General features: G+C 36.1%; 1 long non-coding RNA gene across 2 annotated transcripts in view; it reads right to left on the minus strand.

Moving 5' to 3' along the window:
* Window positions 1-5,605: 5,605 nt before the first annotated feature.
* The window catches only part of LOC143232462 (uncharacterized), a 48,193-nt gene continuing 25,872 nt past the window's right edge, over window positions 5,606-27,926 (minus strand). Inside the window, exon 4 of one of the 2 annotated variants that reach the window (XR_013017538.1) lies at window positions 5,606-7,835. This is a non-coding gene — a long non-coding RNA (uncharacterized LOC143232462). Of the gene's footprint in view, window positions 7,836-8,337; window positions 27,790-27,926 lie in introns of those variants that run through there. The other variant, XR_013017537.1, reaches the window with a different exon arrangement.

The following is a 27,926-nucleotide window of genomic DNA, read 5'->3' on the forward strand; positions in this document are numbered from 1 at the left end:
TTGTTTTTACGTTTTTAAGAATCTAAATGACCCACAGATTGAAGGGATTGAAAAATATCCTGATCTGAAAACAAAGCACTGCCACACTATAATGATGTGTGATACATTTCTGAGTTGCTCCCCCAAAGCACAGTGGATGTCTGTGGACTCATACTGCTAGAAATCGGGTTTCGATATCCGTAGTGGGCAGAGCGCAAAGAGCCCTTTATGTATCTTTGTGGTTAATAAACTTTTGAGTCACTAGCCACAATTACGGTGACACTAGGAATGACTTTTGAGTTATTTCCCTTATAAAAATGTCAGTGTTCTGATATTTTTTTCCAGGTGTAACTTTGGGAACTTTTTATACATTTTTTTTCCAAATGTTATAAAACACAACAGTATTTATATTAAACAATAAATGTATTGGATATTATACTTTTATTTTTATGCTAAAGGTTTGTGTTAAAAATTGCCATTTGATATTTCCGTAGAAAACAATAAAGTTCGAACTTTAAATTTAAATTGCACCACACACACACACAGCTATGTAATGAAACAACGACCCTCTTAGTGTTAAAATTATTATTTTTCTATACTCATCTTTACATAATATGTAATTTATCATACTCTTCTGTCACCCTTTCATTTTGGTATTATGTGTAACAAAGATGAAAATCGTGTTGAAGAAACCAAGGTGGTATTTTAACAAAATCACGTAACATTACACACATTATCTGCACCTTAGAACAGTAATAACACTGTCACTTGGTGTTTTTATTGTCTGAGCAGCAGCCAAGGTCAATCACACACACCAGGGCGGCGGGAAAGCGTTTTTGAAAGCTTCCTCAGGCATGCCACTTTCCTTCATACATAATAGATATGTAATTAACACAACTCATACATGGGTTTCACGTGCACATCCTGATCCTTCCTCACTATGTAGAATAGTACGTATGCAGTTAAGTTATTAAAAAAAGGGTGGTCATACAGCCATCGTTTATTAAAAAAAAAGTTAGAGTAGGTTTAGCGCAGTCTCTTGGTTTTATCCATTAGGTGCTGTATTAGCGACTGATGTACCAATGTAAACTCGCATATTGAAATATAACATTTATAGAAACACCTACATATTCACCGTACGATGTCCCAGAAAATCCGTTTCATTTTGTTGCAAACAACAAAGTACCTTGTGAGTTTAGCATAACTGTCTTTTCTATGTAGTGTTTTACGGATGATAAACTTAACATTTCTGTTGGACAACAAGAGGTATGTAGATCGAAAACCAACGTTATGTCAAACAGATTAAACTCAAATGTAAACATTTCTCCTCCTACTAAGATTATAAGTCGTTTCAGTTTTCAGTCCTTTTGTATACGTCCCGAGAAGAAACAGTGAAAACATTAAACACACTCAGTTTTTATGCATCACAGTGTAAATTTGATATGTGAGGTTGTCATTATATATGGCTTTTAAATATTACTTAAGAGACTCGTCTAAGAATAACAAATCACGCGTTTTCTTAACCGAACCAGTCACCGGATAGACACAGGAATCGAGATTTTGAAGACCTGCTTTGCGAAAGAATATATATATATAGAGAGAGGGTATATAGGAAAACACTGAAATATCATACCTCTCTTTCTTTTAATAATTTCCTTTACCAGATTTGTGTCCCCAGGTAGCATAGCGATATGTCTGTAGATTCAGACCACTAAAAGCCGAGTTTCGATACCCGTGGCGGGCATAACACAGATAGCCTATTATGTAGCTTTGTGCTTAATTCTAAACAAGCACAATTTACCGAATTTGTGACTTTTGAGAGCGCTCAAGACAACTAAGTACGTTTTTATTTAACTTTTAACCAATTTTGTTTGTCTATAATTTTGACAAATCTTGCAATAAATAGACTTTAGATGCTTTACGTTAAAAAGTGTTATTGTTTTCTAAGCTTTTTTCTAAGCAGCTACAATTATTACGGTCGAAAATGTCCCTATCTCCATACAGTTACAGATATATTGTTTTAAAAATATCTTAATCTTTACCTAAGTTGAAAAATAAATATTTGTTTCAACAAATCATTATGTATATTTTGTTTATTTTATTAATTTCTCTCAAAGTTAATCGAGGACGACCTGCTCCAGGTGTTTCTAATTTAGATGTGACAAACCAGAGGGAAGGCAGCTAATTAACATCATTCACTCCCAAATATTAGGCTATTCTAAACGAATAATGGGATTGACCATCGCATTATAAACCCCTTCATGTCTGAAATGATGAACATATTCGGGAACGGGTTTCGAATCAGTGACTTGCAGCTAATTACCATGCCATGCCAGAACTCCAGCACACATGTTATGAAATATGCATCGAAATACATTCCACACGTTGGTTTCACGACATGCAAGAACTTTCAAGATATGTTTCAAGTAGGTTGACTTCATGAATAGTTTACGTAAAAATACTAATATAATAAGGTGATATGGTATAAAAATATTAAGTTCGTAATGCAGAAACATTGATATATCTTTAGGTATTAGCAGTTAACCACGTTTTTTGTTTGTTCAAAGCTACAAAACAGGTTGTCTGTGTTAGAGGAGGGATAACAATATTCAATTAACACAACAGATGGCGTTGGATACTGTTAATTAACCGCTTTCCTCTGGTTTATCAGTTCAAAAATGCGTAGATAGATCTTTGTGTAACTTTACGCAAAGATTTTGAAATAATCAAACATAACTTCAAACATGTCTAAAGCGCCATCTCGTAGCACTTTAGTAAAACAAGTTTTTAAATGTTTTTTGTGCTACGTCCATTTCGCCAGTATGCACTTTTATTCTTTAATTTTCAGTAACGTTTTAGTGTTAATCTACAGGATAATTCAATAGAGGAGAAGATATAGATGAGGGAAAATCAGTGGTAATTATGAACATTTTGCACACAGGGATTGTAAAACATGGTAATGGGCATGGTTTAGTTATTAGTGTGCACAGACTGCGAATCCGAGGGTTCATGGTTAGCGTTCCATTGTGGTAAAAACGCGCTCTGTGCTATGTGGTCGTGAGTGTGCTATAACTCTGAAGTGCTCATTCGACTGGTACTTAACTCCGGTTTATGCGAATTACAATGGTGACACATTTCTCCTGGAGGTAATGTCAGTCCAGAGTTACTGTTGACTGATGTCCAGTTTACACCTGGATAGGCTGAAGTAAATATGGAGTAAGATCCCTTGCTTAATTTAGTACATAAGTAAGAGCACGCTTCGAACACCTAATCTCTTGATTACAAATCCAAAGCACTAACTACTAGATCACACTGTCCGCGGGAAGATGCACTAAAGAAGTAGCAGTCAATTACGAATAATTCACGAGATGATAGTGAGTTCTGTTAATTCATGTCCTCTTTCTGCCCTATCAATTCAGAATTACGGACGGCTGTGCATAGAGAACCCCTGAAACAAGGTTTTGCAAAATTTCTGACACAAATATAGTCTTGTATCAAAGTGAGTTATAGCTATTTATTTTCTGACTACCATTTCTCTGGTACGATTATAGAAACGCCAGTTTAGTATCGCACCACAGATAACACGCTATTTTGTCAAAAACTATGAACTGGATGTTAATAATTTCTATGTCGGGATCTCATCTGCTCTATGGACTGGAAAGGTTTTCAAATATCTAAACGTAGTTCTTGCGGAAGAACACTTCGAAATATAGTTTATTGTGAAATAACCCACTATACTTTGTTAAAATAAGTACTCATTACATCATTTATTTTCGTACCTTTTTATTTTAATATGGTAGATTACCTTATTCAAGAATCATAAATATTAGGTAATTCAGCTGTATAACATGTAGACCATAGTTAAATATGCTAAGTATCACGTAATAAATTAATAATGTGACAGTAACACACATCTAATTAAAAATTAAGATGAAATATAACTCACTACACACAGAAAGAGTGTCATAAAAAAGCTAAAATCAATTTTGATTCAACTGTGTATGTTCACATTAGCTCAACTTATTCTGCTACAATGAACAGCCTCACCAATCCTAAGAAATAATACTTCAACTAAAAACGTTGCACGAGAGCAGCCCACACTTTTATTCAGGGTAGCCAATAATTCAATTTTCTTTGTTTTAACGGTTTGAGTATGAATATGAATATTCATAATATATATATATAGCATCAAAATGTGTCTGTCTGTTTGTTCGTGATCTAACTACTCCGAGGTCACTAAACTAATTTTAACCAAACTTTGTGGGATGACAGTTTGGAATAAGAGACATGTTAATGGAAGCTAACAACCCTTTCTACCCTCTTATTCATGTTAACGAGTAGTTATTATTTTTAACGAACGTTAACTACATTCATAGAGGGCGCCACGCCCTTATACATAAATGTTATAAAATTTTCTTTTACACAGCATATACAGTGCGTGTAGTGAGGGAGGACAGCACACAAACGTCTGCTGTATTTTGGAGAGTGCACTAGCCGTCTTTATGGAAAAATGCAATGAAGAAAAATAGCCGCCACTATTGCAATAACACATAAACTCAACTGAAGTTTCTACTTCAAAAATAAACAATAAGACAGATATAAAGAGCCGTTTCTCGAGCAACACTTCCTTCTGACTTTGACCCATAAAACATTCCTGCAGCCTATGACCGTCAATTAACTAATCGCGTGAAACACTGTGGAAGGACATTAAAAAGCTGGATGTTGAAAGGCGATACACTTTTGGTGAGATAATAATGAATATTTTAACGAGAACTTCCAAATGCATTGTGTAAAAGTTAGGTTTTTGTGATATTTATCATAAGATCCACCTAAACACTTTTAAAGTTCATAACCTGGACAGAGGACGGGTGCATCATCTTGTTATATATATATATACATTTAATTAAATCAGCGCCTCACAACAAGCGTGCCTTAACTTTATTACATAATGACGTTTAAATGCCGCAGAGACTATGAAAATAAAACAAAAATGCATCAATAAGTTCACAAGTATTTTAGTGTACTAAACCTTTAGCAGTCATAAATAATGATAATCGACAAATCACAAAGACAATTTATTTCTTTGATCCTGTGTTTTCAACGTATTCATCATGCTGAAAGTCAGTCTTCATCGTCTGCGTAGTTTGCAAAACTTGTAAACATTATTAATCTTGACAAGTCACGAGCTTATCTTCTTCTGAAAACTACAACTTATTTAAAGAAATGGACTGAGGTTTCCAGAATGAGCATAATGGTTCTACTCGTTTTTTTTTTGTTGTTGTTTTTTTAGCTATAAAGATGGGTTTAGTTTAACACTCCTACGAAAAGACGTTTCTAGTCCTGATTTCTCCAAGCCCGTTCCCCTGGCTGTGGTTTCGCTAAATAGTAGATAGGGACAGTGGGAATCTCGTTAATCCATTCATTAATGGATTTAAATGGCAATTTCATTTAAATACAAAATTATTAGCCTAATATTAATAACTTTTCAAGTTGCTCTGGGGCCTATTAGGCCCCACGTTTCGTAGGAGTGTTAAACAAAGTCAAAGCCGAAACGACCATTTTTTTATTATTATGTTTTATTAGTCTGTAATAATTGGTAGGAACAATGAACCTTAAGAAACAGCATCTGCTTCCATCTTTATTGTTTAAGTTTAGATTACAATTGCAAATTGTTAGACGTTTTCGTTTCATTTATCCTAAAACCTTAGTACAGATTTTATGTTAAGTTTAATATGTAAGTGTTATATATAGATAAAAAACTTTCGTCCGTCAAACAGGAAATACCCAGTTATATTACAGGTTGTTTAAAAAAACATATTCGTCACAACTTTTTATGTAGAATACTGAGATTTCTTGTACACGACAAATATAATTTAAAAATGGGATTCCAATATATATATATTCCCCAGATTGACAAGTTCTTTCTGTAATTTATTTTCATCATCATACTTTTCCAGTTGTTTAAACACCCAATCAAACATTTACTGCTCATTCGTCATTCCACCTTTTCTACGATAAAAAATGTCACTTGAAAAACCGATAACACTTTTATTTCATAAATTCATAAAATCAAACAAGTAAGCCGAAGTACGCCACTCAACAAGACGTACTACCTGGTCCAAATTATTTTTTTTTTCTATTTATAATATTCAATGTAATGTATTTTTGTTAGGATTTAGATTCGTTTCTAAACAATCATCACGTTGTTTTGTATTTTTTAAAAACTGCGGTGGACAAAGCGCAGATTGCCTATTGTGTAGTTTTGCGCTAAACTAATCATTTTACAAACAGATTTGCTTGTGCTACATACGTACACAAACTTCAGATACGCCTTTTGATAAACTTCTCATAAATTTATACACTGTGTTTATTTTAATGAAAGGGACAGAAAACTTAATTTTAATCATTTGTTAATCGGTCTGTTGTTTCAATTTCATGAATACTGAAAATATATTTTTAACGAAATGTCATTACGAGAAGCATCAGAGGAACTGTAGTTAATTTATAAAGTTAGGCCTATTGTTATTCCATTAAACAATGTAAGTATCGAACTTGTAGTTAAAAAGAAATAATAAAACACTATCATTTTCATTAAGTAGATTGAACATTACATTGATTTCCACCGAAAATTCCAAATAAACTTGATTAAACACCAAGATGAAGACACATGGTCAAGATGGTATAAAATATTTTCTGGAAATGATGAAACAGTGGAAAGGTAGTAAAAAAGTCCAAGAGAAAAGAAAAAGGTCAAAAAAGTAACAAATTCACAAAAAATATACATAAAATCGAAATAAGGTTGTTGTTGTTTTTTTTTAACATGAGACACTGAGAGCGCCCCGGAAATTACAAGAACCAAACATGTTATTTACAAAAATTATGAGAGAAAGAATGTCATCAAAGACCAGATAGAGGAAGCTACAGGAAATATAGAGAAAGAAGAGCGTAAATGACAAGGGGTGGAACCTTCTAAAAACTCAATTTGCAAATCAAACCAGACATATCACTCAGAAATTTCAACCTCAAACATCTTTAACTGTGTCATATGGAATACAAAAACCCATCTAGTATACACCTGTTACCACTACTGTTTTGGTAACTCTGGACTGCAGCACCTTCCTGGGTTACCTCAACTAAACTACTACTTCGTCAAGTCACGGAAATTAGTACGTCAGTTGAACAACATCGCTGGATTGAGGAGCCAAAGTATTGTGATGGAAAATAGCATTGAAGGTACAATTGGCACAGTCTAAATTAATTTACAAGGTAAATGGATAGATTATTAAAAATAAGATGCTAATATGGATGTACCTTTAAAATGCCCATTTTTAATCATATTAAGCAGCCTATTATCAGGCGAAGTTGATACTTCAAAGTCATTTGATCTGATAATCTCGTAACTCCTACTTTTAGTTGTTTATGTGCAACATTAATTGCACATTATGTGAGATTCAGAAAGTGAGCCAATTTTAACTTTTCGTCAGATGTGATAGCTAGTGGAAAGGTTAAAACATATTTTGTGATAAATTCAGCCTCATCAAGACCTACCGATAATTACGTAAGCCTTTCCACATTTTCAACAAATTCTTCTAAGTCTAGACATTCCTCCTTACTCTGCTCACAAACTTCACTTTTAGAAATTTCTTTTCGGCGTGTCATTTCAAATTTATTTGATAAAATGGATAATAATGCCCAGTAGTTGTTACAGTACTCTGCTGAAAGACTGCTTAAAATTGTCCAAGCAGGTTCCTTAATTATTTGTCCTCCGCTGTGAAAGAAGTCTTTGGATTTACAACGCTAAAGTCAGGGGTTCGATTCCCGTAGGTGGACACAGCAGTTAGCCTGATGTGGCTTTGCTATAAGAAAAAACACACACCCTTAATTATTTTTTAAAATTCAAATAGCTTAACAATTTTTTTTTTTTTGCTTTCACATTCTAAAGGCCTTTCAAAATATCAACAAATACTTCAAATATAAACTGGGCCATGCTAATTCCTCAATGTCCACTGGTATCTTGGTCTATTAAAACTGCCAAGTATATCTCATTTTTAATGTTTAAAGCTTCTGATGTCATCACTATTTTAGCAAATACTCCATCTGTTGCAACTGAAATGAGGAATACACTACGTAAAGAGGAAGCCTTGCAAGATGTTGATCAACACTGGTTCTACAATTACAATTATTCGACCCAATTTAGTAATGAGAAGTGTAAACTTGTCTCCAAAATAGATTGCAAATCATTGCAAATTATCACAAAAATCCAGCAAGAGCAAACTAAAAATTTACCATAACTGTTGCAATATTTTCTATACAAACAAATGGTCAAGAAGACTGTTGAAACAGCTTCTTTCTAGTCGACTCTATGTCCTCAATGTTTCGTTGTAGATAGCATTTACTTTACCCACAGGGATAATGTTGTAGTTTCATACTTTGTGTAAAAATAGGCAATTGACAACAAAGCATTTCACTGGCCAAGTGGACAGTATTTAAACGTTACTGTCTTTATATGTTGTTCGAGAATGACCAGTCACGTGGTAAGTCCTATAACTTGTTAAAACCAAGGATACTTTATCATGAAGTGCCAGTTTCAGTCAGAATGGAGCTACATCTAGTCCTATTTGATCCGAAAGTGAAATTGATCAACACAAAAACATCTGTTAATGTTACAACTGCCTTTAAAGAATTGGGATATCTACTGAATCAAATTTACGGCTCAGAAAATGATCAGAACTGAGAGTTCGGCCACATAAACAGAAGATCTACAATGACTGCATGGTGAGGCCTACTCTGCAATGACAACAAATTATCAACAAGATAGAATCGTAGGTAAATAAGCTCGCCAAGAAACATCCTCACCTAGGTAGAAGCAGTTTCTATCGTAACCCAATATGAAGTAATAACTTCAAGCTGGTTATTAAACATGTAAAAACCCACAATGAAATCTGTAGTGGCTATACCACAAATTGCTTGACCTATTCAAATACCTCCAGCATGTCAAGTTAGACCTGTCTTAAGGGTTAATATGGTACACATAACACCCTGACATTGCTATGCAACCACAGTTTTCTTATCAACTAGCAGGGCTATCAAATTTTGCTCTTGGTACATGCCACACTAATGTCAATGTCATTGCCTGAACTGGTGTGGGTGGCACTGGTCGATATTCTACCTATTCTTCGCTGAGCAGCAATGATTTAGTGCCAAATTTTGCAGTGCTAGAGTTCTACCAAATTTGTAAGATGTCTAACATAACAATCAGATTAAAGATCTCATATTCAAAACCTAATTTGCATTCCTGCGGATCCATATTTTATATGTAACACCAAGTATTTGATACTACTTCAATTAATACATTGTGTATGCATATATTACCTATAAAAACATTAAACCACAATTCTTTTAAATTAAACAGTAAGACAAAAATAACTTAATGTTTTGCTATTAAGCTTTGTGACAATTTACTAAATGATCACACAAAGATGACATCGTCACATGCCTACGTTCTTCTAGTTATAGTTTTTAGGATGTGTTTAAAAGAGAAATCTGAACAGCATTCTCAAACGTACAAAAGATGGCACAGTCATGAATGTGCTATTTTCAAATTACAAGAAAAACATAGGTAGTTTTTTTATGCAGGGTGTTAGTGAAGACAAAAATCAACAACAAAGTAATTTTAAGATACGTGTTATTTATTTACTATATTTTTAGCTGTAATAAAATACTAACAGCTTTAACTTTTATAATGCTTTGATCCTGTCCTGCCAAAACAACTGGCATAAAAAATAAATCTTCATTGTATAATATGTAAATAATAAAACTTTTAAAACGTGTATTTATGTGTCTTAATAACCTACAATGTACAACAAAAACTTTTCATCATCTTGACACTAACACTTGTCCTCGCGCTATATATAGTAGCTGCACAGCAGCTCTTGAGGTAAAGTAGCAATGTGTGTGAGAGGCGGTTTCAGGTATCTATCAGTGGATTCAAGAGATCACTAACAACCAGAGTGGTTTCTGGTACTGAAATTTTGGAGTGAACTGAATAATCTTTTGTACACAGCTCGGTCCATTTTTAAAAGCTCCACAACGTTGACGCCACACATACTATAACTTTAAATGCACTTTTAGCATTTAGTTAACAAAATAAGTATGATATACAAAAAAAAACACATACTTTTTAACAAAATATTTGCACTTCAGATTTGTCTGTCAGTTGAAAATTTCCAAAGCCTTTATTCTGTAAAATTGAGTGGATTTTCATGCTAAGTATGAAAATACTTTTTAATCTTACGATTTTCGTATTTAACTTGCATAACCACAATACTCTCCTAAATAAACAACAAAAGACTTTTGACAAAACTATATATTTTATCTACCTTAGCACTAACTGTAGCTAAGTATACAAATGTTGAAAATTACAAAAACAACAATGCATTTTTTTTCTTATCTGAATGCATCATTTGTTGTCACATCTTCAATTACTGGTATTTTCACTTTCAATCGTTAACCTTTTCACATACATCTTCTTTTAACTTTATGGTTTTATTATCTGGCTTACACCACCTAAACAGTTTACTAATCTGTGAGAGGCAATACATAACTATGCAAGCACACTAGCAGATTCTTGTATGCTAGCCCTCGCGGTGAATTCTTGTACTTGGTGAGAGGACCTACTAAAGATGGTTCTGTACCTCTGGGATTTGAACATCTACCCACGTGGCGACATGTGAAGAGGAGGAGAGGATCTTGGTAGCTAAGTGGTGTCTGGGGCACTGAATCCCACCTCTTAGGCCTTGTATTCCTGTAGACGGGTGTACCCTCCAGGGTTAAACAGCTTGTCCTGTTGGGCGTTCTCAATAGGTGTTGTATCAGATGTTGGTGTTTGGACATAGCGCTCACAAAGCCGTGGCATTGCTACAGTTTCCATGTATGCCCCCTCATAGGACTTATGGTGAGTAAGGTCAGTAGGCGCTGAATATTTCTCCTTATAATAAGAATTCCTGAAATCCTAATAAAATAAAAACAGCTCAAACTTAAGCGACCATGTATAGAATACTCTGAACAGCAATCCCCACCATATTTTGCACCTGTACCTCGCATTCTCATAATGCCTTCTCAATCAAACAAACCTTTCTAGCAAACGACTTCCCCTTTATTCAGAAGGGATTAGAGGGGCTTTCTGGTTCTCCAATGTCGGCTAAGAAGCTACGCTCTGAGGAAATGCTGGTGGAAACACCTACACCAACACACAACCATAGAGGATATACTTATTGAAGTTACTCCCCATGCTACTTTGGATTCCTCACATAGAGTGACTGTTGAGAGGGAGATCCTTGCTAGTTTATCCAACTACAGTGTTTCTGCTGTGTGCCGTATCTCCACTTGTAAGGATGGAATTATGATGCCTAACAATGCTCTTATTATGACGTTTCCATAATCACGTCCTCCTATTTTGGCAAAGTAGGTCATCTGAGCTTTAGGGTACAGCCTTGTATTCCTAACCCTCTTTGTTGTTTCCAGTAGCAGTGTTTTGGACATTCAACGAAATTTTGTCGTGGTTATTAGATATGTACTTGTTGTAGTGGCAAAGACCATGACGCCTGTGAGTGTCAACTGGACCCACAGTGCGTCAACTCTAGTGACTCCCACCCATTTGACTTTCGTTCTTATTTGAAGTGTGTTAAGAGAAAGGTACAGCATTTAAAAACCGTCAATAACATTTCTTATCAAAAGTTCAAAAATTGTTGTTCCCAACACCATCTAGGACACTTGCTGCTGCACTACATTCCCCAACTACAGTGGGTGTGCAGACAACGTTTTCTGTACCTCCATCAGTCTTTCGACCTCATTGGATAACTGAGTTGACAAGTCAACGTTTACACCACTCCTTTCTCTGTACCCACCATAACTTCAAGTAACTGCCTTTCAGCAGTTCACTTTATATTGGAATGGCATGTGTTATGGAGAACTATATGAAGTGGTACAGCAAGTTGACCAGTACACGCCCAACCTGTCTATGCCTCTCAACACACTTTGAGACTGTAGCCATTTGTGCTTCCTTAGATTGTGCCATCACTGTTTTTTCTCTCTACCTACCTCCTGGAGAGACAATCAATCAGACCTTGATGCTCTCATAGAACAGTTGCTGCCTCTCTTTGTAATACTAGGATACATTAATGGACACAATCCACTTGGAATGACGCTGATATTAATGGGGTAATTTCATGGAGCATATGCTCTCAGATTACGACCTTAATACTTTCAGTACTGGTCTCCTTTACTTATTTTTATGCATCTAAACAGTCTTTTACTGTTATTGATCGATCATTTTACCTATTCCCCTTCAGTTTCTCATTTTTCTTGAAGATTTTACAATGATCCACGAGGCAGTGATTATTTTCCTATAGGTTCAAAGGAGACTGGCTGTGGTCAATGCCACTCGACTCAAGTAGACCAGGCACTCTTACTGTCTTTCACTTCTGTCTTGGAAATCGATTCTGCTGTCGTTATTCTATTACCTATTAATGATTGCGTGAATGTAGTAACTGAATGAATTGTTCAAGCAGCTGCTCATTCTATATTTAAAACCTCGACATGTTTCCCATGGTATCTTCGTCCATGATGGTCTCTAGCCTGCCATAAAGCATGGAAGGCTCAAGAACGGGTCTGTGATACTTTTTGCAGGTATTTTACTATTCCAAATGCATTGCTTTCCAACGGGTATGTGCCCATGCTCAGCAAATCAGACATCAAAGCCATAATGAATCTTGAATTAAGTTCACAATAAGCATTCCTTCTATCTCCAGTTCCAACATCATATCAGGCAAGATTCGAAAGGTCAATAGAAGGCATGCTGTCCATCTCATATATTGTTCTTCAATGGCCTGGAAGCTTCTGATGACAGGGCCTTGCCAATACTCTCGACGAAAACTTGTCTTTTGTTTCTTCCTCTGTTTTATTGGCCATCAAGTCTCATGGAGAGCAACTGCCTCTTTCTTTTTGGGGCAGATCGTCTCTATGACTATAATAGCCCCTTTACACAGGTAGAACTCTAGCTTGCTCTTCATTGGTCTGGAAGCATACTGGTCAAACACAACAATATTCACTATGAGATGTTCTATGACTACAAGCACCTCTTTAGAAAATTACTTTAATTATTGTCCAACTGCTTTGACTAACTATCTCTGTAAGCTCTTGAAGAGGATGGTTAAGGTTCATCTTGTTGCATTCCTTGAATCAAACAACCTCCTCTTGTCTACTCATAGTAGGTTCTATCAACAGAATTCCACCGTGAATCACCTGATTCGACTTGAAACGTCAATCAGGGAACCCTTCCGCAAGACTAAACATCTTGTTTCTGTCTTCGTCAATCTTGAGAAAGTTTATGACACTACACAGATGTAAGGCATTTTGTGAACCTCCATTCATATGGGTTGCAAAGTCATTTACCCATTTTTACTCGTATTTTTTTCAATCAACAACGATTTCAAGTCCCCATGAATTCGACTCTTAACCGTTCTTTCACACAGGAACTTGGATCACCTCAGAACTGTATCTTGAGTGTCACATGTCACACTTTTCAGTATCAAAATCAATGCTATCGCAACTTCCTCCAACTGCTGCAAACTAAATTTATGTTCACCACTCCACATCTCTTGTCGGTCGTCGAGTATGAAGTTTATGGAGGAGCAGATTCAGACTGCCCTCAATAACTTGTTGAAGTGGACCACAGCAAAGAGTTTTAACTTTTCTACACAATGGTCACAGTTTTAACTCATCATTCTATTTTATTAGGGTCTGAATTACCAATTTATGGCCTTTTTGACATTTAAGTCACAATAGTCTATGTTTTGCTACCGTACCGTCATTATGACAGTCAGAAGTGACATCATTTTAGACATGTTTTTCTATGGGTTTATCCCTGACATTGGACAATGTCATTGGTGATAGTAACACTGTCCAACTTAACTGTGTTTTAAATTTTTATGGGTCACTGGCCTTTTAAATTTTATTTAGGTTTTTACCTGCTTTGGAGCTTTATTTGCTTTTTAACTTTTACCTTTTATAATATTTTGCTTTTTTTATTTTTACCACTTATTTGACACAACAGCCAACCTCGTTGCTTTAACTAAAACGCCAAACAACCAGCCAATCTTGTAAATCAATATACTGCATGGCGCGAAATATGTACACTCAAATGTATAGCTAAATAGGCATACTTTTTGTTTTTCTAATTGAATTTCCCAAGCAAAAATTGGTGTGCTTTTGAAATAAGTATTTTAGTACATGAAACATGTAATAGTCATTAGAATAGAATGTCCCAAATTACTATCATTTAACTGGCAATCTAGGCTATAAATAGGGTAAAATATTGTTATTATTAATACTATGAACAAATTTCCTTACACAGATGTCAATCAATTCCTCTCGATTAACATCAATTGTAGTCAGAAATTCAAAGAATGATCGCAAATGCAAAATAAAAAGTCAATTGCCTATATTTATGTATATCAAATAATAACACGTAATTTTGAAAAGTGTAGGAAGATAAAAATAAATAGACAAAACTTCTGTCATGGGTTGAGTAAAATTGATGTCTCAGCAAATGGAGAAGTTACAACACTCACTGTATTTTCGACTTTGTTTGTATTTATTATTGTTGGACAGTGTGGAAGCTGTACCACTGAAATTATACAAACTAAAACAGAGAGAATGGAGAGTCAATTCGTATCACATTATTGGTGAATATTAATAATATCCTTTTCAAATTATAACCTAAACAATACAAAAATCTCACTTGTAACCTGATGCCAAGTTTATTGGCATACACTGAAAATAAAGCTTTTAAGTAAATTTTGAAAGTAATTGCAAAATGTCATTATGTGTAGTCCACTACGACTTAGCTCTAATTTTAGATGCTGGAATGGTGCTCCAATAGCTAAGCAGCAAAGATGGCAGGGTTGTCAGTTCTGGTTGATAGCTCAGCAGATTCCAAACAATCGACAGTACCCTTAGTTTGACAAGCAGCAGGTTATTGGTACCATCAACTTGTTCAGCAGGTCCAGGACAACCAGCAACAAGTGATAGATGTTGTACACAAAAGTTCCAGAAAAATAATGAAGTATAATTAAGACTTAGTCATTGGCTTGAGAAAGCACAGTGAACTACTTGCACCACAGAGTTGAGCAGTCAGCTTAGCTCTTTCAAGACAGTGGACCTTGATGCATGCTTGCAAGAATCCAAGAGCAAGAAACTGAGTTCCTGATAAGGAATCTGTCCATTACAAATGTGATCTTTACTGACTATATGTTAAGGCCTACCCTGAAATAACAACAGGTGAATAAGAAAGCATAGTATTGAACACATTCGCTGAGAAGCATCCCAGTAAACCAAGAAACAACACTTGGGTTTGAGAGGCATCCTCAACTTTATAAAGACAGTTTGCATCATAAACCAGCATAAAGTAGTAACAAGCCCTTCCAAGTCAGATTACTACACTGATGAGTGGATACTGACCTCATTTTGGCATGTAGTGATATACTACACATTAGAAGAAATGTAGTTCTATGTTTAGGAAATATCAGTTTGGAAAGTAGTAAATTTTCAAAGAGAGAAAAATAACATAGAAACTCCCACAATACCTCAGAAAAAGAAATACATTTTACCTTAGATTTTATGAAAAACAGTTCTACTTCTCGTTTCATACCAAAAGTATTGCAGAATTTATTTCAATTGGATTAAATTCAAATATTCTTGAATAGATGAAATTATAGGTGGTAAATGCACTTCACAGACAGTACCGTAGATATCATTAGAAAAATACGCTTCGAGTACTGAGTGGTTTATTTGGTTATGGTAGAATATTTTCAGTCATCTAGACTGAAATATTTTTAATAAGCTCTCATTTTTACTGAGCTTTTTAACATTGTTTTCTTACAACATACAATATTAAAATATGAAACTACAGACTATAAATGTACTAGAAAAAGGTGGAAAGTAGTAATACAAGTAGGGCAAAAGCATTATAATAATGACAAACGAGTACACAATGTGTAAATAAATGAAGGTTCCTAAGAAAAAACAATGGAAACACTGATGAAAGCTAATTATCAAAAACAAGAACCTATCACCTGAACCTAGTCGCTAAATAACTAATGACGAGTTGTAACATCGACCCAATTCCTTCCTAGTAGCACCAGGTGCTGTCTATGTGACGAGATGAAAGAAAAAAAAAACGAAGATGGGTTGGATAATTTAACATGTGTTCTATATGTGAAACAGAGCCATTGGTCGTAAATGAATGGAGACCTTTGAAAACACAGAACTAAACAGTCAGAATACATATTCTTCGGGGAAGTGCATTATTATACGCAAATTCCATACAAATTACATTAAACTATGTACTAAACTGAGCTTTTGACCAATTAAAATTGAATTACCTTGCATTAAAATTTAGATCAAGTATTTAAGGTCAAGTAGCAAGCCCAATACTGGACATCAGTAGGGTGGAATAAAAATGAAAAAGGCAAGAGGGCTACCAAAAATTGTCATTGGCACTAGGAGATGGAGTAAAAATGAAGAGTCAGCAAAACGTGAAAGGAAAGGTAATGAAAAAAGATATATTGGCAATTTATACAGTTTGAGTTTTGGCCTGGGAGAACAGCAATAAATGCAAACTTCATTTTTCAACAGCAGTAGCAAAAGTACCTAGAAAGAAACAAGAATTTACATCATGTGTTTAGAAATTTGGAAAAAGCATATGACAGTGTGACACGATAATTAATAAAGTGGTGACTATGAAAGAATGGGAGTATCAAAATAGCTAAACATACAAGCATACAAATTTGAAGTAAGCATTGGGATGTCCCATCAGTCAGCTACAGAGGAGGAAATGAGAGAGCTGTAAAGGACAGAATCCAAGCAAATTGAAAGAAATGAAAGGAAGTAGCCAAAGTTATCTGAAATAAAAGGTTTCAAAGTGTACTGAAAACAAAAGGGTATAATAAAACCTGTGATTAAGCCACTGCTCCTCTAAGTATCCAGTACCTAGGTCCTGAAAAATGGAGATGAAGAGTTTTCGATTAGAACAGAAATGTGATTGCTGAAATGGCTGTCGTGAATGTTACGAAATGAGAAGGGAAACTAAGGAAATGGAAGGAATATAAGGTATAAAATAAAACAAGATAAGCAAGGCTGAGGGGCTTCAGTTACGTGAAGAGAAGAAAAACAAGCAATGAGGAGAGCATTAAAGGTACAACTAGCCAGCAAGAGAGGAGAGGGGATGTTACTAGCGTATGAAGGATTGGATTAAAAAAAAAAAGATGAATAATAAAAAAATGCAGGAGATCTGGCAACAAAAATACATATACATTAAAGGGTAACACATATGAAGGATATCAACCACTGTTAAAAAGTTAAAGAAAAAGAAGCTTTTAAAGTTATGTTTTAGCCACAATCAGTCTCTCTTCTCTCTCTGACAAACCAGTGGTGATCCCACATTCTTGACAAAGCCATGAAGGTAGCTTGTACTTACAGAATGTCTACGGCTTTCACAACAGCAAGAGATCTGATAATGTCGACAGACCTATGAATCCTGGGATTGGACTGACATTCTCCAAGCCCATGCATGAAGATGTCTTGCTTGTTATTGCACTCAAACCTGGGCAGCTCATCATGCCTGTTATCAGATTAGCACTATGATAGCTTTGGATTGGAGAGCTCTAATTAGCAGAGGAGGATCCATTTGTTGATAAATCTAATGATGTCCCAGTTTCAAAGAGTATTGCATCAGCAGAAATCACCTCATCAATATCAGATAAGCCCAATAAATATTCTGATGCCACCAAAAATGCCAGTTATGGACAAGAAAAAAAGAGGGATTACCAATCAAATCTTCCATTGGAAAATGTGCTATTGCCAGTACTACATAGTGATAATTCCAGATGTACTCTCACCATTGACTAAAAAACTATATTCCTAAGCTCAAAAAAACCTTTTTGGGGCTTGAATTCTATCAAGAGACAATCATGTCTCAGAAAGACAGGAACAGGAATAAGACAAGTACTTATGCAATACTTATCATAATAAAGTATCACCTACAACAGAGGTTTCTTCTACAATTGTTATTGCCACTATCATGATGGCAGTGCAGAAAAGCCATGGTTCTTCATTACCAGCACAATCAACTTGCCAAGTATCTAAGGTCAACAAAGTAGCCTCCACATTGTCAACAGCAAGGAGTTTGAAGGAAAATCCAAGAAATGATTCTATGCAACAGCAATTTCCAAAATACACTAAACTAGCAGTCCCATAATCTGCGAAAAGTGAACTGTCTAAGCTGCCAAAGGTAAATTAGAAACCAGTCAATGCAACAGCAATTTACAGTGATCAGTGTGTGATTATGTATGTAAAATAAGAGACTTAACATTCATTTTCAGTTTAACATGCTTTGTTTAGCTTTATTTTGTTGATATGCCTTTGCTCTGCCATGGACATAATTTGGTGTGAAAGCGAAGAGTTTAGTTTTAGTTTATTTAACCCAGCATCTCCAATTTTGAAATTGGTTGGTTTGGTGTTTTATGGTGCAAAGCAACCAGGATATTGTGCAAAACATCTGGTAAAAAGTTAAAATGAAAGTAAAATTAGTAACATTCATAAAAAGAAATTAAGGTAAAACAAAACAAGGTTCAATTTTTGAATTAAAACCATAAATAGCATTAAACCCAATTTTTACATCTAGTTTACAGTGGTAAGAGAAAAACTACAGTAATGCAAGTTGTAAAGGACTTTCTTTTACATAATGGTAATTATCATAACTAGCCAGGAAGACTAACAGGTAAGTTCAAAAACCACCGTTAGTCACCTGAAGTTGGCCTTTCCAGTCCTGGTTTCAAGTTATTTAAAGTTACGGTCATTTTCTAATTTCAAATAGAACTAGATGTACTTTGATTCTTAAAAGGGAATCACATTAAAAAAGTCTAATATATAAATTAAAACTTCAAAAGCATTAAAAAGATTAATGGCCTTTATAAAACTAAAAAAAATTCTAAGGTTGACAGTGTCACCATCACCAATAACGCTGTCTAACGTTACGGAAAACCTTGGGACCGAATATGGTGAAAATAGCACCGTTGTTGAGTCATAACGATGGTAAGACAGTAAAATGTGGCTGACTGTGACCTGAGTTTTATGCAAAAACACATTAGTGCATCAGTCCCAAATAAAAGAAAACAATGAGTTAAAAAACTGTGACCAATGCATAGTCTAGTTAGAACAACTTCATCTTTCCAATCCTTATGAAAGCAAGACGGCCAAAGTCCAATATAGGGTTTTATTTGGAAAAGCTTATTTTCATGTTGCTCACTCGACTGTCAACTTGCACGAAGCTCAGCCTTTAATACAGAACCATAAACCATGTATGGAACAAGCACAGCAGTGATAGTGCCAGAGCAGATAGATTTAGCTGCGGTGTCGGCGAGCTCATTCCCATGAATACTAACGAGGCCTGGTATCCAGAAAAACTAGATAGAAGTAGATGTTAAAGAGAAATGGGCCACTAGATTTTGAATATCAGCGAGAACAGGAAGTGAATTAACGTGAAGTGACTCCAGGGCCAGTATAAAACTAAGCGAGTCAGTATAAATAGTGCAATTTGTGGACTGCTTAGCTTCTATGTGATTCAGAGCAAGAAAAATGGGGTATAGCTCAGCAGTGAACACAGAAGATGCAGAGGGGATTCTTCACACAACTATCGAACCATAACAAGCCATGGCAGAACCCACACAGTCACCCGATTTTGAACCATCTGTATAAATAGGAATGGAAGGATGATTCGATAGATGTTCAGCAAATAACAGACAGCAATTCCAATCGAAAATGTCTACTTTTCTCAGATGATTTAAAGAGGGGTCACATTTAGGGACTGTAAGAAGCCATGGTGGGATGGGCTGACCAGTTGATACAGCAATGTTATCTAAGGATAGACCCAATTTATCCAACTGCACCTAAATACGAAGGCCAAAAGGAGCAATGGCAGATCGTCTGTTCTGAAAAAGTATGGCCCACCGAGAAAGGAAAACACAACCCAGGTAGGATGCTTTGGTAAGGAATAAAGTTTTGAAGCATATAGTAAAGACAGATGCAAACAACGGAGGTGCAAAGGCAGTTCGTGACACTGTGTATTAGCTCTGAACTGGGGTCCAGCATTTTTAAGGCCGAGATCCTGCAAGAGCCATAGACCAGCAATCGATAGTCTCATTTCGATTGAACAAGAGCACCATATATCTTTAGCACAGAACATCGATCTGATCCCCAAGTAATGGAAGAGAGGACACAAAGGATGTGCAGTACTCTTGTACATTTGACCTGTAGCTGCTTGATGTGTGGTATAAAGATCAGCTTATGATCAAAGATAAGCCCCAAGAACTTTGTCTCAGGGACCACAGGCAGCACAACTTCACCAATACGGAGTTCAGGATCAGGGTGAATACCCTGTTGGTGGCAAAAGTGAATGCAAATGGTTTTAAAGAGAGATAAGTTAAAGCTGTTTGCTGTGGTCCACTTCAGTAAATGATTAAGGGCAGTCTACAGCTGCTGCTCAATATACCTCATGTTCGATGACTGACATGAGATGTAAACGTCATCGACATAGAGCTCGTTTGCAACAGAAAGAGGGAGTTGTTCAGTGATGGCATTAGTCTTTATAGTGAAAAATGTGACACTCAAAATAGAGCCCTGAGAGACTCCAAATTCCTGTAGAAAAGAAAGGGAAAGTGTCGAACCCACACGAACTTGGAATCACATGTCCTTTAAAAAAATGAATAAAAATCGGCAAATGGCCACGTAACCCATATATATGGAGGTCTCACAAAATGCCATACCACCATGTCGTATCATAAGCCTTCTCAATGTCAAATAATACAATATATTGTCATTTGAGAAAGGCTTCTCTGATTGACGTTTCAAGTTGAATCGGGTGGTCCATGGTGGAGCGCTGTCATCAGAACCCACACTGGGTGGGCAAGAGGACATTGTTTGATTCGATGAACCAAATAAGACGAGCATTAACCGCCCCTCTCTAAAGTCTTACAGAGACAGCTCGTCAAATCAATTGGACGGTAGTTTGAAAAAATCTTGGGATCTTCCTAGGCTTAGATAAAAGTAGGACAAGACTCTGGTGCCAGATATCAGGTAAAACATTCTCCTGTCAGATCTGGTTAAAAACAAGAAGAATAGCAAGATGAACAAGAGATAGACAGAGCAGCATTTAATCGTGTACATGATCAGATCCAACCAATGTACTGCCAGACCAATGAAGGGCCATTTTGATTTCCACCACTGTAAAGGAACGATTATAGTCATAGAGAAAATCAGTTCTAAAGGAAAGGTGATCACTCTGCCCGAGTCTTGATGGTTAAGAAGGTGGAGGAAGAAGTAGAAGTGCTAGATACCTGAAAAAACTTTCAACTAGAGTATCGGCGATGCTCTGGGTACCAGTTACTTCCTGGCCATCAGATAGCAAGATCAAATGGGGACAGAATTATATTGCCCACTGACCTTTCGAATCTTGTCCCATATGACTTTGGAACTGGTGGTAAAAGATATGCTGGTTGTGAACTTAATCCAAGAGTCCTTCAGGCTTTGACGTCTTACCGACTGAGCATATGCAGAGGCCTGCTGAAAAGCGATGCAGTGTAAGAATGTGGGATACCTACAAAAAGTATCCCAAGCCCGTTTCTGAACCTTCCGTACCATGTGGCAGGCACAATTCCACTACAGACGAGGAGGTTTTAGGAATACATTGAGCAGATGTCTGTATAATACAGTAAGTTACTGCTGCCACACAGTCGTCTATTAATGACTTAGAGATGATGGCAAAATCAAGTTCTGCAAGAGCAGTGAAAGAGGGCCAGTTTGTTTGATCCAGCTTCCACAGGAGCACACTGGTCGTGTGGCATCAACCACGGCCAGTCTCTCTCAAAATTATAGGGAAATCACTGCCTCTTCGATTATTGTCAGCCCTCCATGAAAAGTGGGAGAACAGTAAAGAGGAGCAAACTGAGAGATCAATAGCAGTAAAGGACAGACTAGGTGCATGAAAATAAGTACAAGAACCACTATTGAAAAGAGAAAAGCTGTGATCAGAGAGCATACACTCTACAAATCACCAAGGATTAAAAAGTGAGATGGCAACTGTTCGATGAAAGCATCAAAGTCTGACTGACAATAGGTCTATTCAGGAGACTGAGAGAGAGAATAAACAGTGATGGTACAACCCTAGGAAACACGGATGGCTACGTCCTCCAAGGGTGTTTCGAGTGGCAAAGACAGGGTGGGCACATACAGATCAATCAACAGTGCCACCCCTCCATGCACTCGTCCATCACACAGCCTGTCATTTCTGTACAAAGAAAACCGCGGTAAGATGACTGTATCGGCAGATTTTAGAAATGTTTCCTGTAAGGAATGACATACAGGATGGTAGAAAGCAATCACATTAGAACGTAAACATCGACAGTTCCATTGTATCAAGGTGTCCATTTTTATTTATGAGTAGAAATACTGGGTGAAGAGCCATTCTGTTTTTGACCACCTCTTTGTTCTTTATTTTTTTATTCAAGGAAGGTCTGTCGACCTACATGGATCCTGCTCTGATTTGATTGGACAGGTCTCAAGACTTTTCATTTGGTCTGAGAACAATTCTTTAGGAGACAGAGAGATCCATCTACAATCCCACTATAGTAGTGGAACGAAGTGCAGCAGCAACTTTCGAGCTTCACGGTAAGTAATGCTTTGAATCATTTACAAATCCTGCACCTCTTTTTCTTCCAACCATTTAGGGCAAGAACGAAAGTGTGACGAGTGAGAGCCATTGCAATTGATGCAATGAGGGTCCATTTCACACTCGTAGGCATCATGGTCCTTGCCACCACAACGAGCACACGTCAAGACGTTTTCGAGTGACCGAACCGCTGACACTGGAAACATCGGAGGGTTTGGAATGTATGGCTGAACCTTGCAATCAAGATACCCTGCTTTAATGGTAACAGATGGACTTGGTGACGTGAATGTTAAAATGAGGACATTGGTTGGCATCATAATTCCAACTTTGCGACTGGAGATAAACCTCACTGTAGAAACTCCTTGGGTGGAGAAACCAGCAAAAATCTCTTACTCGGGGATGTTCTTCAAATGCCTCTCAACAATGACTCCTTGTGATGAATTAAACATAGCATGAGGTGTAACATCAATAGGTATATCCCCAACCGCCTTTGAACGCAAGAGGGGTTCTCTGTGTTGAGATGTGGATGTTTCCACCAATATGTCACGAGATCAAAGCTTCTTTACTGATTTTTTGGAGAGCCAGCAAGTCCCTTTAGTCTCTTCTGAATAAAAAATGGGAGACATCAGCCCTAAAGGTTTGTTTGAAATAGAATGTAATATAAGAAGATGAGGTACAGGTGTTACAGATGTTGAAGATTGCTGCTCAGGATCTTCAAGACGTGGTCGTTTCCCTATGGACTGTTTTCTCACTAGTTAAGTTTTATTTGGAGGATCCATAATAAAAAAGGTAATATTTCGGTGCCCACTGACCCACCCACCATGGTACCCAACGAGGGGACGCATTACAATGCCAAACAAGAACACTACAGCAACACCAGGGTTTCGTGAACACCATACCCAAACACCAGCATCCAATACAATGTTTACAACACCTTTTGAGAACATCCAACACTGGTACTTGGTTGAACCTAGCCCAAGTGGACCAGCCGACTGAACCAACGGGGCCACCCCAAGGCCGCCCGTCTACAGGAATTCAAGGCCAAAGTGGTGTGTTAGGGTTGTACCCCTCAACTATCAGGATCCTCTCCTCCCTTTCACGGATCACCACGTACGACAAACACGTGGGTGGGTGAGTGGGTGGATGTTTTGATCCCAGAGGAGGTAACCTGAAAGAACAGAACCTTTTTAGAAGGTCCCCTCACCAAGTACAGGAATCCACACAGAGGGGATTTCTAATACTACAATTTTTATTCAGGCACGTTGTTAATAATTTTTCTTCTTATTGGCCTTTCTGTCAAAATTAGCAGCAAAATATTTGAGAAGCTTTATTTGGCAACAAAATCGATTAAAATTTATTAACTAAAATACAAAACAATGGGTGACATCACTTGCTATCAGTACCATATACCATGAAGACATGGGTGGATTTTAAATGAATTGCTATTTCGTGTTTTATTAATTGTGCAACTGATTATAATTCACAGGAAGTAAGGTTACAATCATGTCACAAGCGGCAGTACCTTCCAATTTGTGGTTTGTTCAAATGTAAATACGTGTATACGTGTGGATCCAGATAAGACATAAGAGAAGTGGAAATAGCTCGTCTCGGAGTTGTCATCATATACGCAACCTAATAGTTTTGTAGCAAGCCCTTCTGTTCCACACGTAAACTTAATAAACAGAAATTCTAAGGCAAAGTCAACGAACTTCAGTAACAATAAAAGCATCATATTGTAAATAAACGTATTACCCTCCCAAAATATTCATACTTATTTGATTACGGAAATTTGGAAATATTTTAAGTTTGAGAATTATGATAGTGTCCAGCACCCGCTTTCTCAAATATTTACACAAGATTATAACGGCGCAAAGAAATATTAAAACGTTAAATTTTATGTATTTCAATAAATGCAAACAAACAATAAAAAATGTACGTGGAATAATACGTCACGATTCATTTGAACCTAAGGCACAGGAGTTTTGGAAGTAGCCATTATTAATCACTACGGACCTTAAAAAAGAAATCGATCCATAATGCTCAGTTTCACCTGTCATAAAAATAACCTATGAGGTATAAACAAACACTAGCGTAAGAACATATTTTGATCTGAATGAGGCAGTGAGACTAAGAGGCCGAGTGTTAAATAAGCAAGCGTGATTGTGCAGACAAGTATATTTTAGGAGGGACATCATCTCCCCACTAAGAGCGAGACCGGGGGTTTACTCTTTCTAAACAAAACTTAAAATCGATAACTAGCTACTACCGCAATTATTAAAAAGTAGAATCAAGTGCTAACGCAAATAATTCACGCTTTCAACCTTTTGCTATATTAACTTCTAGCCCGGAATAAGTTTACGCGTTTGTGAAGTCAGGTAGAAACGCTTTGCTATAGTTTTAGTCATCAGGTTCGCTGTAGGGATTCATACCGAATCAAATGTTAAAAACTGCACAGAGATCTAATCAAAATGAAATACAGGTGCGCATATTATACGATCATCTGTTTCGGGTCCGTACTGCTTTCTCAAAAACAAACTTAAAGAACGACGTATAAGAACGGAGAGGATCAGTCTTCCCCGGAAGGGAAACACTAGATTTCCGAAAGAAGTGGAGGAAATCAAATTCTTGGCCCAGAATACAAGTTTAATGACATATAGGACTAGTTGTTGCCATTATATATGTATATATGAGCTGTTCGTTTTAATGTGTATATACAATGTACGTTTACGCAATGAAAAAAAAATCTATACAATATAAATAATTTAAACTATTTTGTGCTCCACAACACAGATTGATACTGTGACACTACTTTCAATGTGTTTTTGTTGATATAGTAACATTTTAATTAATCTTACCTTTTCCACCTTCTGTTTTTAACCATTAGTAGGAAATGTTATATTAGCTATTATTTATATTGTCCTGTCATTAAAGCTCTGTTGATTCTCCTGTAATTTAATAATACTGTGTGTTAATACCAGAATAAAATGAAATCAGTATTTTGATAAGGTAATGACATTTAAATACTCTGATATTTATTAAAACTGTTAACGCACTTAAAAATCAACTTTTTTTTGTTTTGTCTTAAGCTTACGACGCTAAAACTATGGTTTCGATAATTAGGTTGGACAGAGCATGAATAGTCCATTGTTTAGCTTCGCGTTTAACAACAAACAACATTTGTTATTTTTAAAAGTACGTTTTATATGCTAAGTACTTTTTCGTTAACTGATAAAAGTCGAACATAACCTTACAGTAACGCGAACAGTAAAACTGGGCAACTCTAAAGGTTACGATTAAGGAAACGAAACGACACTACAGAATGACAAAACAGACAGAATGTATACGCTTGAACAAAGTGCCATTTTCAGAATGAAGTATACACTATCCAGAAAAATTTCCAACCTCCATCGAAAACTTGAGATCAGCCCAACTCTTTTGAAGTTATTTTGATCAAGCTCAGTTATGCAAGTTCTTCAGCGTCAATAACTGAACAACGTTACATTACATACAAATCATGCGTACACCAGATACCCGAAAAGTAATTTTAAAACAAGTTTTAAGATTACTTAAATTAATAAGGCACAAATGAAAATAAAAAGAGAATATATGTTTAATACAGTGGTATCAGGACCAGTGCTACATTATCGAAAGAAAATGTATTCTCCCTCTTAAAAAAATTCCAAGAGGAGCCTTAACGCTAATATCAAAGAACTCCCACCGGGAAGGTTGTTCATTTTTTAAAAGTGACATTCAAGAGGCCCCACATTCACCACTTGACTTCTCTTTCGAAACTTAAGATCCTAAAACTGGCCCTGAATGGTATAAAAGAACCAGCTAAAGAAACTGCTTCTGTGCCTGTGACAAACCATCGAAGCCATAGCGTGTTTAATTAATTCGTGTTACTAGAGCAATGGAGAAAGATAAAAATGCATATACTAACTAGACGACAGTTGTTCGCTACCAAATATCCAAACATAAACGTTATCGGTTCGGCAAGGGAAATGGCGAAAGCGCGTGCATCACATTGTTTGGTTGATAGGTTGACTTTTTGTTTTTTTTCCTGTTTAATTATATTACTGAAAATACTCACAGCAATTCCTTGATTTTTAATACTGTATCAACTAATATGTTACAAAAGACAGAAAAGCTGTGCAATTGATGTATTACGAGACAAAAACACGACATAATTTTGGAATATTGAACCTTCTGACTTGTGAGCTTCCAACAAATCGAACTGACTCTAACTTCCACAACGTTAAATCAATACGTTATAGCCTTGATTAATACTGGTTAATAAGTCTATATGCACTGATTCAATTAACAGTTCAAATTTAAACAAGAATTATAACCGACTTGTTTGGCTGTGCTGCCCCTAATGGGAGTAGCTTAATAAAATCTCAAAAACGCCACAAAACAAAGCACCGGAAGGAAAATTTTTGTTATCAAACAGATTACGGTACCACAGGAAATAATTTAATCCACCCCTCCCTGGAATCTTTCTTTTCTATCTTATTTGCTCCTACAAATGCTACTTTAACTTTATGCACTCTTACAAAAATAAAGCATACATTTATATACAACACATAATTGGCGATAAAAAAATTCTTAAAGTGTATTAAAATTCCTATTTTATTTGTGTAAAATAGAATCACAAAAATAAACACACGCACACGTTTAGTATATATATACAATAAACTTTATGAATGTATACATATTTTAGTTTTGGACCTGAAGCCAAATGTGGCTCACATAAGACATTCAGTTGTATTTTATTAACAAACTGTCAGCATGATAAATAACGGTTATATTCCAGGTTACTAAACTTTGTAAATAACTGTTTTGCATACTTACTTCTTACACAGTGAATATTCTTTAAGTTAAAGGCGTCAAGATACGAGTTACTAACCCTTAATAAAACTACACTGACGAATGTGTCCACCAAACCTAACACAGTCCGTGTATCACACACACCCCGACAAAGATGTTTGATACAGGCGTTTCTGCAATACCAGCAAGTTATGCAAGATCTATATCAATAGAGGTATAAAGAGAATCAAAAATTATAAAATACGAAAATTATTCTCCTAACATTGAAACTGGTTCTCAGCTTATGCAACTACATACTTTTTGATAATATTAAAAATTTATAAATTATGATGTTCTA

The sequence above is a fragment of the Tachypleus tridentatus genome, chromosome 11, assembly GCF_004210375.1.
Source record: "Tachypleus tridentatus isolate NWPU-2018 chromosome 11, ASM421037v1, whole genome shotgun sequence".
Taxonomy (NCBI): Eukaryota; Metazoa; Arthropoda; class Merostomata; order Xiphosura; family Limulidae; genus Tachypleus; species Tachypleus tridentatus.